At 28.6% G+C, this 13,907-nt stretch overlaps 3 non-coding genes across 3 annotated transcripts; 1 reads left to right on the plus strand and 2 right to left on the minus strand.

The window, feature by feature from the left end:
• Positions 1-2,031: 2,031 nt before the first annotated feature.
• TRNAW-CCA lies at positions 2,032-2,103 on the minus strand. The gene has a single exon. It is a non-coding gene; the product is annotated as a tRNA-Trp (tRNA).
• A 1,589-nt stretch (positions 2,104-3,692) lies between these two features.
• On the minus strand, positions 3,693-3,764 carry TRNAW-CCA. The gene has a single exon. It is a non-coding gene; the product is annotated as a tRNA-Trp (tRNA).
• Positions 3,765-5,483: 1,719 nt separating this feature from the next.
• On the plus strand, positions 5,484-5,555 carry TRNAW-CCA. Its single transcript has one exon. It is a non-coding gene; the product is annotated as a tRNA-Trp (tRNA).
• The last annotated feature ends 8,352 nt before the right edge of the window (positions 5,556-13,907 follow it).

Below are 13,907 nucleotides of genomic sequence, written 5' to 3' on the forward strand. Positions count from 1 at the left end.
ATTTTTTTTTAAATTTAAGAGTTATCATTTAGTCTTTTGAATTAATTATATTCAAATTAGAATAAAAAAATTCAATTATTTTTTTATTATTAAACAAATTAAATATGCTGCTTTAAGCTTGAAGATTAAATAATAATTTACTTTACATAAATCATTTGATTTTAATAATAACATTAGACATAACATATTTAAGAAAATGAAATTAATATAATTTAAAAAATTAAAAAGCAAATATCCATTAAAATAATTCATGAGATTCTCCGTTTAAATTCATATTCAATTCCCTTTTTTTTTTATTGGCTGAATAACTATTAAATTTTTAAAAATTTTATGAATTAATTTATTTATTTTATATTTTTATAAAATTTAATTTTATAGTTATTATATTAAAAAAATCATTAATTGTTTATATTATTTAGTTTTTATAATTTTGAATATTTATATAATTTATAAAAATTAAAATAAATTGATTATAATGATTTTTTTAATAAAAAAAGTTAAAAGAATTTGAGTTTCCAAAATACAGTGAGGTTTTAATTTAATAATTTTAAAATAAAAATAAATTAATAAAATTTTTTAAAACTCAAACAATAAAAATAAAATTAATAAATTATATTTTAATTTTTAAATTTTAGATAATTAATAAATAAATTTTTATATTTTTAAAATGAAACATGTATATTTCTCTATAATCAATCTATCTAAATTAGAGTCGATCCATTTTTATTATTAAAAATATAAAAATATTTTTATTATTTTTTTAATAGATAAATTATACTTGAATTTTTAAATTTTAATATAATTAATGAATCGTCATCTGTATTTTTAAAATTATAATTTAAATATTTTAATTTTTTATTTTAAAAAAATACTTAAACTCTTATTAATTTTTATTTATAATATATCATTTAATTAATTTTTAACACTTTTTATTTTTTAAATTTTATTTATTAAAACATTTCAATACTTATAATTTTAAAATTTTTATAAAATACTTATAATTTCAGCTATTTTTAAGTGTTATCAAATAACCATTAAATAGATCATAAATATTTATAAAGAGTATTTTAAGAAGAAATTGCACTTTCTATAATGGATGGAAGAACTATAATGTTAGAAGGATTAAATATAAAAAAATTTAAAAATTTAATTTTAAAAATATAAAAACTGATCTGTCAATTATATTAAAATTTAGAGATTAAAGTGTAATTTACACATTATAAAATTTTACGTATATTAAAAAGAATGTAACTAATGAAATTATAGATGGAATAATTTCCAATTTGAATAAAATAATTATATGAAGATTTAAGTGTTAGATTTTAAAAATATAGTTACCAATCTATTAATTATATTAAAACTCAAAATTAAAATATAATTTATCCAAATAAATTTTTTTTCCTCCATTATATCAAACTTATTTTAACTCTTTTACTTTTATTTCCTTATGATTTTCCATCCATCCAAACAAACTATTTAGGAAATTTGGTGCCATATTATAGAAAATTCTATTACATTGATGCAAAAATATATCTTTTAAAAATCTCTTATAGCCGCACAAACTCGTGGCTAAGAGTCGAAATAGAATAACTTAGAAACTCTCTTAAAATAATATCAGTTGCTATAAAATAGATGGTTAAAATGTAAAAAAAGAGAAAGGAGGAGAAAATAGTTGAGAAAGGGGTTTTTTTTTTTTTTTTTTAAAAAAAAAAAGCAAACGTAAATATTTAAATACTGAATTTTAAAAAAGTATTACAAATATTCCTGAAGTTTTTTTTTTAAAAAACAAAAAAGAAGTTTCCAATTTTTAGTAGTTGTGCAAATTGTTTAAAAATTATGAAAACTTTGAAAAATAAATTAAAGAAACTTAAAAGTTTAGTTGAGAATTAAAAATTTTAAATAAATTAAAATTTTATCTATATAATTTAGTAAAAACTTATATATTAATCCATATATTTATATAATTTTTTAAATAAAATAATACATTAATCCTAAAAGAAAGAAAATATTGAAAAACTAAAAAGAGGGAATTGAACCCGACGTGAATCGAACACGCAACCTTCTGATCTGGAGTCAGACGCGCTACCATTGCGCCACGGATCCACCTGATGTTCTCCTCTCATGGGTTAAATATATATTTTTTTTCCAATTTATGAAAATTTCATAATCGATTTTTTGCTGAATTACAAAAAAAAAAAAAAAAAAGAGTAATGTTTTTATTAATCAGTTAATTCTTCTAATTTGAAAATTCATTAAAAAGTTTATGATTTTTTATTTCATTAAACATATTCATTATTACTTTTTTTTAAAATGATTTTCATTAGTTCATGTAAAAACTAAAAAGTTACTTTACACGAAAGATATTCTAATTTATTTTTAAAAATAAATTAATAATAATATTTGATGACATGATATTCAAAGAGAATATGATTTATAATGTTTGGATAAACTTAGGTGAGGGGAAGGTACTTTGTTCCCTTTATTCCTTTTCTTTTGTCCATTAACGACGCTTAACGGTTTCTCAGTTACAGTGTCACATGTCTCTATTATATGGATCCATACGTACGAAAGCGTCAAACGTCCTCTTTACGTCAGGCAGTCATTTAATTTCTTCCGGCACGCATTTAGACAGGGCTGCGAAGTGACTGGGCCTGCCGTCTTTTTTTCTGTCATGTTTCAGGGTCAAGTTTGGTGTGAAAGAACTGAGACCCACGAGAGGCCCGACCTCAAGGCTGGACAGTCCAGGTCGGCTCGTTGAAGAGACCCTATAACCTTTAGATCAGAGTCGCTATCATGGACTAACCCTTATATCGGGGTGGTATGTAAAATTTAATTAATAAAAAATAATTCAAAAATTAAAAGATTTTTTAAATATAAATTTGTTGATAATGATAATATCTGAAGATATTTTTATAAGTAAAATTAAAGGGTATAGTTGTGAAACTCGCTTTTTTACTAAGTTTGGAGCCAAAAGAATCTCTCCTTTTCTTAAATTTAACCTATAAGAAATGACATAAATTACATAAAACATTAAAGCTTAGCAGCTTATGTTGAAATATTCAACGAATATTTACAGTAGCCCTGCAAAAGTGATGGTAGGGAGTCTGATTCAAAATGTCGCGAGTTGAATTTAAAATTGAATTGAATTAAATAAATTAAAAATTAAATTTTTATAATTTAAAAAAATTAAATTAAATTAATTTTAAATAAAAATTAATTTGAATCGAATCGATCAAGTTCGTTTTAATTTGATTTAGTCTATTGCAGCTTTTTAATGAATTTTATTTTATTTTTTTATACATTTTAAAAGTATTTTAATTTTAATTATAATTATAATCTAATCTCTATATTATAAAAAAAAAATAATAATTTAAATAAATATATAAATAATATATTTATTTATATATATAACAAAATATATATTCCTTATATAAAGAATACAACAACTAATATGTATTTCTTAATGTAGGAATTAATTTATTATTTTTTAAACTGTAATGACTAATATGTAAATTTTATTAAATTATAGTAATTAAATCATTGTTTATTTAAAATTTTTAAGTGGAATTTATTTATAATATTAAAGAGTTGGAGGCGTGAAGCCAAAGAACAGGGACCGCGACATAAATAATATAAAGTCTGTGAGCTTATTTGAAAAAAGAAAGAAAATATGAAAAATAAAAAGAGGGAATTGAACCCGACGTGAATCGAACACGCAACCTTCTGATCTGGAGTCAGACGCGCTACCATTGCGCCACGGATCCACCTGTTTCTAATTCTTCATTAGATAATTTCAGAATAAACTGAAGTGTATATAAAATAAATATATTTTAAAAAAATAAATAGATAAAAATTTTATACATTAATAATATTTGACGATTAAATAATTATTTATTTTAAATTTTCATTAATGAAAATATATTCAGAAAATAAAAAATATCTAATAGAATTAAAATTTAAGGATTTTATTTTATTTTTTCTTTTTTATTACTGCTGTTTCATCAAATTTTATTGGTATAGTTATTTCTAGTCTATAAGGAGTCTTGAAGGTTCACTGGTTATTTATTTTACTTTCGTAAATTTATTAACTTTTTAATTATATATATTTTAAATATATTAATTTTTATTAAATATTAAAATATTTTTTTTTGAAACGGATATTAAAATATATTTTAAATATTCATTTAAAAATAATATTTAATGAGAAATTATTTTGAAAATAAAATAAAATTATAATAATTTATTTATATATTATTATACTATAAAAAAGAGTAGATAATAATTTTAAAATAATAAAAATTATGAAAGGAAGAGTATCAATTATTTTTGACGTAATAAATTTAAATAATAAAAAAAATTATAAATTATACTATAATTTTATATAATTATAATTTAAAAAATTTAATAGGTCGCATAATATATTTTTATTTTTACTACTTATTAGACAATGCTTTTTAAATTAAAAAATCAAAAATCAAAAGTTACAAAATATTGATTTCTTATTGTAAATTTTATTAAATTATTATTTTTCTTTATAACTTTTACTAAATTATCATTAATAATTTTAAAAATTTATTTTCATCTATTAAATTTATTTTCAAAATATATATTCATTCAATTAATTTATAAAATATATTTTTTATTTTAATATCATAAGAAAATTTTATTATTTAATCTCTGAAATTCATTAATTAAATTTTTAATTTTGAAAAATACATTAAAATATTTTACTATTTGATAATAAAAAAAATATCAAATTTCATTTTTTATCTAAATTTACTCTTAAGTTATTATTAATAGTTTGTTTGGATATTTTATAGGAGAAAGAAAGGAAAATAGAAAAAAAGTTTAAATATTTTTATTTTTTATTTTTTATTTTTTATTTTCCTCTCTTGTATTTAGAAAAAGAGAGGAAAATTTTTTTTATTCATTTTTTTATTATCTTAAAATTATTATCCACTTACTTTTTTACATTATAATAATATATAAATAGATTATTATAATTTTATTTAATTTTATCTCATTTTGAAAATAATTTCTCATTAAATATTATTTTTTAAATGAATATTTAAAATATATTTTAATATTTAATAAAAATTAATATATTTAAAATATATATAATTGAAAAGTTAATAAATTTATGAAAGTAAAATAAATAACCAGTGAACCTTCAAGGCTCTTTTTTTTTTTGAATCTAACCTTCAAGACTCCTTATAGACTAAAAATAACCATACCAATAAAATTTGATGAAAAAGCAGTAATAGAAAAGAAAAATAAAATAAAATTCTTAAATTTTAATTCTTTTAGATTTTTTTTATTTTCTGAATATATTTTCATTAATTAAAATTTAAAATAAATAATTATTTAATCGTCAAATATTATTCATGTATAAAATTTTTATCTATTTATTTTTTTAAAATATATTTATTTTATAGACTCTTTAGTTTATTGTAAAATTATCTAATGAAGAATTAGAAACAGGTGGATCCGTGGCGCAATGGTAGCGCGTCTGACTCCAGATCAGAAGGTTGCGTGTTCGATTCACGTCGGGTTCAATTCCCGTTTTCATTTGTCAATATTTTCTTTCTTTTTCAAATAAGCCCACAGACTTTATTTTATTTATGTCGCGGTCCCTGTTCTTTGGCTTCACGCCTCCAACTCTTTAATATTATAAATAAATTCCACTTAAAAATTTTAAATAAACAATGATTTAATTACTATAATTTAATAAAATTTATATATTAGTCATTATAGTTTAAAAAATAATAAATTAATTCCTATAATAAGAAATACATATTAGTTGTTGTATTCTTTATATAAGGAATATATAATTTGTTATATATATAAATAAATATATTATATATTTATTCAAACTATAAGTATTAATTATTTGAATGTATGAAAATATGGAAATTAAATTATACATGAGTAAAAGAATCGTAGCTGTATTTCTTACTATGAGGATTGATTTATTATCTTTTATATATAATTTTATAGAAGGAAAAACAGTTTGTCTTTTTGTTTTCTCGCTTTGAAAATTTTTTTTATCCTTATTCTTTCTAGGTTTTTTTTAGCCGTTTTCTTGGCTTTTTTCCAGCATTGTTCGCCATGAGCGCTCGCATAGATGATGATATTGTCTCTGAGGAGATGATGAACCTATTTGAAGAAGGAGGGGATGGTGCGCATAGAGAGGAGGAGGAGGAAGGCTTTGTTTATGAAGAGGATGAGTTAATTGAGGGGAAGAATTATAGTCTTTGTTTTGTTGATCGTTTTGTAATTGATCGAACGATTAATTATAAGGCTATGTCTCAGATGATGGCGGCTTTGTGGCGTCCGATTATGGGTATGCAGGTGGTGGAACTCAATGGAGGTATTTACATATTTTGTCTCTTTTATGAAGTTGATGTGCACCGAGTTTTAGAGATGTGTCCATGGACATTTGATAATCAACCACTCTTATTGGAACGCATGGATGGGCAACGGAGTCCAATGGATGTTCCTTTGTTTTCTATTCTGTTGTGGCTCCAGATTCATAATCTTGAGCCTGGCTTTAAATCAGAGAGGATTGTGCGGGATGTGGCTAGCAAGGTGAGAAAAGTTGTCCTAATTGACCTCAACAATTTTTCTTGGAAGTGGGATTCTTATGTGAGAGTTCGCATCAGATTTGATATTAGAAATGCTTTGAAAAAGGACTTTCGGTTGAAAGCATCGATAGGGGACTGATTTACGGTTCATTTCAAATATGAGAGACTCCCAAACTTTTGCTTTATTTGTTGGCTGATTGAACATACTGAAAGGTTATGCTCTTGCCTAATTAATTTTCCTCCCGGACAAGCAGTTCGATCTTTTGGCCCTGAGTTACGTGCTCAATCTAGGCGAAATGCAAATAGCATTGGTGCACGTTGGCTGAGGAATTCACATGGATAAAGTACCAATGATGGGGATAATGGCAACTGGAATCACAGAGAGATTGGTGGATTTTTTAATCCTTTACTTAAAAATCAAGAGCCTGATATTAGGAATAATGTGACGGGTACAGTGGATGAAGAGGGGGTGCATGTCCTAAATGCTGATGGGGTGCAGGTTGTTGGGAATGATGGACTTGTGGTTTTAGAGACTAAAAGAAAGTGTTTGGGTCAGGATCAACTAAGTGGGGCCCAAGATTTTGCTTCTTCAACAAGCATGTCTAATGATCCAAGGAAAACTTCATCGACCGGTCTAGTTAATCAGACCCGCTAGAGAAAATGAGTACGCTTAGTTGGAACTGCCGTGGGTTGGGCAATCCACGGGCACTGCAATTGTTGGAATTCTATGTGAGAGATAGGAGACCAACTTTTATTTTTTTAATAGTAACTTTTTGTTTGTCTTCTAAAATTTCTAAAATAAAGACTCATTTGGGTTAGGATGACTTTGTAGCTGTCGATTGTATAAGGCATCAAAACATACATAAACATCATACATTGCCCAAAAATTCAACATAAACCCATAAACTCAAAAATAACCTAAACATGCATTTCTACCCCATAAATCTTCATAGAACTTGATTAAAACATAAAATGAGCTAAAGATCTACTCTTACCTCTTGAAGATCGAAAGGAGAGGCGATCTAACTCGGAGATGGGAGAGATCTCGCTCCTTTGGTCTCCAAGCTCCAAAACTTGCTTTTTTGCTCAAAAATCTTCAAACCAAGTCAAAACTCATAAGAAATCATGAAAACTCGAAGGAAGAAGCTCAAAATCAACAAGGGATGGCGGAGAGCTCACCTTGGCCGAAAATGGGGAGAAAAGCTCGTCCGTTTCGGACAAGGGATCCCTTTATAGGTGGCTGGCCAGGCCACTTTCGGGGGCCTAACGTGCCTCCGCATGCATGCCATGTTCGGCGGCCGAACCTGGACTTCCCTCACTTATGCCTTCGGGGGCCTAAAGCACTCCCGAAGCGCATGCATGTTCGGCAGCCGAACTTGAGGTTCGGTGGCCGAACCTGAATCTTCCTCCAAGGTTATTTTTATGGAAAAACTCATTTCTTTCTTACTTAAAACTATAAAATACATTAAAACATTTTATGAAAACATGATTTTACCCTTCTAGAGGTCTCTGACATTCGAGATTCCACCGGACGGTAGGAATTCCGATACCAGAGTCTAACCGAGTATTACAGTTTGTCTCGTATGATTTCAGCTAAGGTAAATCAGGGTTTGATTACAGGATGGTCTATTACGAGAAGAGCTCCTATTATTTCACATTTATTTTTTTCAGATGACAGTTTAGTTACTTTCCAAGCAAGTGGCAGAGAGGCACGTGTGGTGAAGGAGATTATGGATGGGTATGCTGAGGCGTCGGGACAATTAATTAATTATTCCAAGTCTTCTTTGTGCTTCTCACATAATACACCTCTTGATGTGTGACAGGACGTGTGTTCTATATTGGGGGTGATGAAACAAAAAGACTTGGGAGGCATATTTGGGTTTGCCGAAGCGAATAGGGATTAATAAGTGTGAGGTATTTCGATTTATGAAGGATAGAATGTGGCAGAAACTCAACTATTGGAAGCAGAGATGTCTATCTAGGGCGGGGAAGACTATTCTCCAGGCACTTCCAACATATGCTATGAATTTATTTTTGGTGCCGCAAACAATTTGTTATGAATTGCAGCGACTTATGGCTTGATTTTGGTAGGGGAGAGGGAGCTCTCATTGTAATACCCGGCTAGACTCCGGTATCGGAATTCCTACCGTCCGGTGGAATCTCGGATGTCGAAAACCTCTAGAAGGGTAAAATCATATTTTTATAAAATGTTTTAATGTATTTTATGGTTTTAAGCAAGAAAGAAATTAAGTTTTGAATGAAAATAGCCTTGGAGGAAGATTCAGGTTCGGCCGCCGAACGTGCATGCGCTTCGGGAGTACTTTAGGCCTCCGAAGGCATAAGTGAGGGAAGTCCAGGTTCGGCCGCCCGAACATGGTATGCATACGGAGGCACGTTACGCCCCCGAAAGTGGCCTGGCCAGCCACCTATAAAGGGGTCCCTTATCCGAAACGGGTGAACTTTTCTCCCCATTTTCGGCCAAGGTGAGCTCTCCGCCGTCCCTTGTTGTTTTTGAGCTTCTTCCTTCGAGTTTTCATGATTTTTACGAGTTTTCACGATTTTTACGAGTTTTCACCTTTGTTTTGAAGATATTTGAACAAAAGAGCAAGTTTGGAACTTGGAGACCCAAAAAGGTGATTTCTCCCCATCTCCAAGCTAGGATCGTCTGTCCTCTCGATCTCCAAGAGGTAAGCTTAGATCCGACCTCCCTTATATGTTTTAAACAAGTTTTATGAAGATCTGTGGGGTAGAAGTGCATGTTTAGGTTATTTTGAGTTTATGAGTTTTTATGTTGAGTTTTTGAGTAATGTATGTTGAATATGTATGTTTGATGTGTTGTAGTTGGGGTTTAGGATAGTTTGAAGCCCTAGGAGCTATTGCATGTGTTTATGCATGTTTTGGTTGAGTTGTGAAGTTTGGGAGGCATTTGTGCATGTGTGGAGGCTGAGTTCTGCCTTTGGAAGAACTCAGGTTCGGCAGCCGAAGGGACTTTCGGCCGCCGAACCTGCCTGTGGAGGCCAACTTTTGGCTGCCGAACCCTGCCCCCGAAAGTGGACTTTCGGCTCTGGAAGGGAGTTTCGGCCTCCGAAGGTGCCGCCGAACATGGATGAGTTTCGTCTCTGGAGGGAACCTTCGGCTGCCGAAAGTGTCGCCAAAGGTGCATGACTTTTGGCTCTGGAGGGCCTTTCGGCCGCCGAACCTGCCACCGAAAGTGCCCTGTGCAGCCCTCCTTTGCATGTTTTCTATGATTGTTTTGAGGTGTTTTAGGGGGTTTTTGGGGAGTATTTTAGAGTCATGGTCTTGTATGTTTAGTCCCTCATTTGAGTCCACCTGTGTAGGTTCGGACCCGAGGAACCGATGACCCCAGCAGTGAGTCAGCTGCTCCAGTGTCTGGTCAGAGCTAGCCAGAGGTGAGTGGAATAACTCTTTATGTTTTAAAGTAAATAATGAATATTTTAGCATGATTCACGCATTATGGATACCATGTGATATGTTAGGATGTTTGCATTAATATTCACGAATATGTTGCATTGCATATTATGTTGTTGATGTGGATGAATGTTGAGTGATCCATTAGCCCTCGTATGTTATGTCATGATATGATGATGATACGGTATGGAAGTCCAGAAAGACCCATTCTACGTCTCTGGCACTATGTAAGAGAAAGTCCAGGAAGACCCATTCTACGTCCCTGGCATCTTGGAATGTTATGTTATGTTATGTAAGAGAAAGACCAGGACCCATTCTACGTTCTGGCACTAATGGAAATGTAGAGGGCTATTGGTGACAAATTCATCCTTGATGTGATTTGTTGTGATGTGATGCATTTCATGAAAGCATGAACTTTTAATATAATGTTTTATTATTCTGCTCACTGGGCTTTTTAGCTCACCCCTCTCCCTTAACCCCCAGATTTGCAGGTACAGGGTAGATCAGGAGGTCAGCTAGAATAAAGTCTTGGTTATGTAATAGCTAGTGGTGGACATGATAAATGTTGAAATGTAATGTTTAGTATAGTCATGTAATGAATAGTATTAATCAGTTATGTAATATAATGATGTTATTGAGGATAGAATTGTGCTTGACCCTAGTATGTTGTTAATCCCTTTGAGTACATGATTTTAATGATGCTTATGTAAACCAAACCTAATACATATTATGTCACCCCAATGGAGCATTGATGAGAACTCCAAGGAGGGGTTAATGTTTATGATTATATTTATGAATAGTGCATGCACAGGTTGAGTTTGGTGAATGAATGAAAATAAAAGTTCAAAATTTTTATGTATGTATTGATCATGTATGGGATTAAACAGGTGTACAGGTTGTATGTTAGGCTTGCTACGGATCCCGGCGGCCTTATGCCGATATGGATCCTAGCGCTGGTAGCGGTCCGGATTCCGGGTCGTTATACTCATGAATGAGGTATGCATTGGGTAAGCTGAGAACGGATGGCGAAATCGAAGTTTGATAGTGGGTTGGGATTTAAAAAATTGCATGAGTTTAATTTATCTATGTTAGGGAAGCACGCATGGGCAATTTTCACTAGAGATAATTCACTGGTGGCAAGAACTCTCAAGGCCAAGTATTTTTTGTTTGGCTCTTTTTTAGATTCGAAGATTGGGAGTAATCCAAGCTACTTGTGGAGAAGTTTGTTAGAGAGTAAGAAGATGATTGCATCAGGTTCTCTCAAAAGAGTTGGACATGGTAGAAGCATTTCGATTTGGGAGGATCCATGGGTGCCATTAAATTTGAATGGTAAAGTTTCTATTCCTCAACAGACAGATTGTGATGTATTTTTGATTTTTGATCTCATTCAACAGGGATGCTGGAAAATGGATTTGGTTCTGTCTATATTTAATCAGGTTGATGCTCATAATATATTGTCTATCCCTTTGAGCATCACTGGACAAGCAGATAATTGAGTATGGAAATTTGAGAAACGTGGATTCTACTCGATTCGAAGTGCTTATAGATTCTTGACATAGACTACTCATTTGAGTTGCTCAGTTGCGGTTAGATTAATGTGGAAAAAACTCTGGCATATTCGGGCTCCACCGAAGGTTTTGAATCTGGTATGGTGGGCTTGCCTTAATGCTATTCCATGCTTGGTTAATTTAATTCGTAGGAATGTCCAAGTCAGTGAGTCTTGTCCTGTTTGCTATAGTCAAAGTGAAACGATAATAGATGCTCTGGTTACTTGTCCTTTTGCCCGTGATTGTTGGATGATGACTGAATCTGGTTGGCTCTTCCCCCACATGCAGTCGTTTAGTGATTGGTTTGTTCAGATATGCAATTCAGTTTCTGTTTCTACTTTACACATGTTATGGTAATTTAGGCTTTATGGGAAAATAGAAACGTTGTGGTATGAAAGTAGAAAAGGTGTCCACCTCATGTTGTGATTAGGCGTGCAAAATCTCTTCTTCAAGATTGGAAGGCGGCTAAAAGTTGTAGGGAGTTGGTTGTTAATGTTCCGGTTTGCGTCCAATGGAAAAAGCTACCTATTGGAAGTTTTAAACTAAATGTTGATACTGCATTATTCCATCAGGCTATAGGAGTGGGTTGTGTCTTAAGGGGAGGGAATGGTGAGTTTATTACAGCACGTCAACAACAAATTCTTGGTAATTTTGATATTTCTACGGCTGAGACCATAGTTTTTAGAGAAGTTTTAAGCTGGTTCAAGGATGGTGGTTGGTTCTCAGTTATTATGGAGTCAGACGCTCAACTTTTGGTTCAAGGTATAACTGATCCTAATTATTAAGATTTATCATCATTTGGTAGTCTTGTTTTTCATTGTAAATCTCTTATCTGGAAAATGATTTTTATTTCTATTAATTTTATTCGTAGGTCTGCTAATAGAATAACTCATGCGCTCATTCGAGCTAGTCATAGTATTCCGAACCTGGTTGAGGTCTTTTTCTCATCTCCTGATTGTATTTCTGAGTTGATCGTTCTTGAAATTTAATAAAGTTTACGTTTTTATTAAAAATATATATATAATTTTATAATATATTTACTAATTAATTTTTTTATTGAAAATATTTTAAATTTTTTAATATTTAATAAATGGAGATATTAATCAATATATTTTATAAAAAATTCAAGAATATTTTAATTTTTTTTAAAAATTTAATTGACTAATTACTGTGATTTTATATATTATAGAGAATAAATAATAATTTTTATTTTTATAATATTTAACGGTTAAAAATAATAGTGTGATTAATAAATTTATTAAAATTTTAAAAATATTTTAATATATTTTTTAAAATTAAAAAATTAATTAAAAAAATTTTTTATATTAGAGAGATCTATTAATAATTTATTTACTTTATAAAAGTAATTTATTATTATTTTTATGTACAATCTTTATAAAATTATTTGTATTCTTATTTTATTTTTAAATGTTATATTTTAAAAAAAATATATATTTTATTATTTATTTTTATATAAAAACTTATAAATGTATTTTTATGAAAACAGATTTTAAGAAATAATTAACAAAAATTAAAAATTATTTTTAGTTTTTAAAAAATAAAAAACAGATATTTAACGGCATTAGCCAACGCACCCTAAATTACCTTTTTATTCTCTTTACTTGTATTTTTCTTTTATTTCTCTTACTTTTATAATATTTATTTATTTACGTAATATTTTAATAATTTTATTTAAAATATTAAGAACATTTACAATATTTCGTGAATCTTAATAATTTGAAAATAAAAATAAAAATTAATTTTTTAGGTAAATATAATGTAATATAATATTTTATTAATTTAATTATATAAATAAGATAGAGAAAATAAAAAGAAAGAGGAGTAATTTCATTGTCTTTACCTTGAAACCTACTATTACAATGGAAGAGTGAATTTTGTTAAAACGAAATTAAAATTAAAAATTTTTTCAAAATAAAATTATCTTTAAAGTTGAGAGATAAATAGTATAATTTAACCGTCACTTAACGGTCGAGAAGATTTCTATTTTGCAGTGGCTAACTAATAAAAGGAACTCTAAATTTTACCTCTCGTCTTAATTTTTAAAAAATTTAGACTTTTTAGAAATATAAAAAATCAATTAATTAGTTTATTAAAACTATATTATAAAAATTAAATAATAAAATATTTAATGATTAAAATTAATAAAAAATAATAAATAAATTTTTTAAAATTAAAAAATTAATTAAAATTTTTTTTTTTATATTATAAAGATTGAATAGTAATTTTGTGTAATTCTTAATAGCTATTGCCTCCTAAAACATATTTTCGCAGTGACGGATATAAAAATTAAAGTTAAATAAATTCAATTTTATTTTGTTAGTAAAAT

Source organism: Manihot esculenta, chromosome 6 (assembly GCF_001659605.2).
Source record: "Manihot esculenta cultivar AM560-2 chromosome 6, M.esculenta_v8, whole genome shotgun sequence".
In the NCBI taxonomy this organism is placed as follows: domain Eukaryota; kingdom Viridiplantae; phylum Streptophyta; class Magnoliopsida; order Malpighiales; family Euphorbiaceae; genus Manihot; species Manihot esculenta.